Source organism: Coffea arabica, chromosome 7e (assembly GCF_036785885.1).
Source record: "Coffea arabica cultivar ET-39 chromosome 7e, Coffea Arabica ET-39 HiFi, whole genome shotgun sequence".
NCBI lineage: Eukaryota > Viridiplantae > Streptophyta > Magnoliopsida > Gentianales > Rubiaceae > Coffea > Coffea arabica.
This window is the reverse complement of record NC_092323.1, coordinates 39,900,960-39,902,951: the sequence shown is the minus strand read 5'-3', so window position 1 is coordinate 39,902,951 and position 1,992 is coordinate 39,900,960.

Genomic DNA, 1,992 nt, shown 5'->3' with positions numbered 1-1,992 from the left:
AGCAAATTTAGAAAACAGAATTTTCTCTAGTTTTGCGCGACACTGTTTGAAAAATTGTATCGCAAGTTTCTTAAGTTCAAAATTTAAAAACTTTATATCGTTGGAAAATAGACTCAAAGGACTATAATTTTTCAGAATACATATTTGTAAGATTCTGTCTATAAATCAGTCAAATTCTAGTCTTAAATTGCTGCTTTATCAAGTAGAAAAACAGAGCAGGTGTAAAAATTTAGTCAATTTTGAAAAATCATAGATATTAATGGGAATTGATAAAAATTTTGAAATTTTCACGGTATAAAATATTCTGAATCTAGTTTCAAACACAACGAGAAGAACTCAATTTAGATTTTTCTATATCAAAATATAACAGATTTTCTAAAACTGGTCAGAGTCTCCTGTGGAATAAAATTTTCAGCAACACTTGACTCAACCTTCCTACTTAAGCTCATGATTTTGATTCAAATCCAACACACAATCAAAATTTAATGTCTAAAAAAGTTTGTGGAGCAAGGTTTCCCCCAAAATTTCTTGAAAATTAAGGGTTAATAGCACTTAAAAGTTTCAACCAACAAGAAACTTTCAAAATAGAATTTTTTTCACCAAAATTTGCAAAACAATCCAACTAAGATTCAACCTTTTCAAGAAATATACACACAAGCCACAACATCAAACTTTAAAGCACCAAAATCTACCACAAACATTCATCATAAAAGCACAAGAATTAACTTCAAGTCATCTACTTAGTTTGCCATGAAAACACAAGAAATTTTCCTCAAGTCATCTACATAAATCAAGGTTTCAAGAAAACCCATTAACAACCCATTAAAGATTCAATTTTTCTTGCTACAAATCTACTAGAAACTTGAAGGAAAAGAGGGTTTCAAGCCCATACCTTTCCTAACAATTTCAACCAAGCAATAAGTCCAAGTTTTCTCCAAGAGTTACCCCCAAACAAGACTTTCTACCAAACTCAAACAAGATTCCAAGAATCAATCAAAGTTGGGGAAGATTTGAAGCAAAAATGGAGGAAGAAAATTGGGCCTTTCTTCTCTTTTTTTTTTCCTAACTCTCGGCCCTCTCTCTCTCTCCTTTCCTCTTGATTTTGGTTGTTTTATTTTTATTTTTTAAGGTAAGAAAGGAAAGATTAAATGATAAGAAGGCTTGGTCAAAGGTCTCAATTGGTTTTTATGGTGACACTTGTCACTTTCTAGAGTTCTTTAGTTCCAAGTGTCCCAATTTTTTCTCTTAATTCATTAAAGTCCTCATTTTTTTTTTTGCAAAAGTTCCTTTTAATCCCACTAAAAAAGAAATTTTCATTTTACTCCATACATTAACTTTCATATATAAAATTTAATAAAAATATTAAGACAAAATCATCATCAAATCAATAAATAACCAAATAGATGATTAAATAAATAAAGTACCATGTAGTTAAATTAGATAAATTAGCAAAATTGCTAGATTCTCACAGAATGCACTGTATTACTTGAGTCAGATGAGAACATCAAATGAGTTGAATTATTCACCTATTGAGAAGTTGTATTTGACACTTATATTTGCCATTCAAAAGTTGAAACATTATTTTCAAGTACATACTATTCGACTCATATTCAAATCTAATATCATTAAATATGTCATGACAAGGCCCGTGACGTTTGATCATCTTGCGAGGTGGTATCTTCAATTTCAACAATTTGAAATTATTTATATACTTGCAAAGGCTGTCAAATGACAAGTATTAACAGACTTTTTAGTTAATCATCCCATGCCTGCCGAATAGGAGTTGACTGATGAACTCTCTGATGAAGAAATATTTATGATTGGATCTCCGTGATCGATGTATTTCAACACGGTTGCTCACCGTGACAGAACTGGTGTGGGAGTCATCTTTTAAACTCCTTAGGTAGACATATTGTCGTATTCTTTCATTTTAACACGTCGATACTCAAATAATGTGGTCGAATATCAAGCATTAATTTTTGGTTTTGAGAT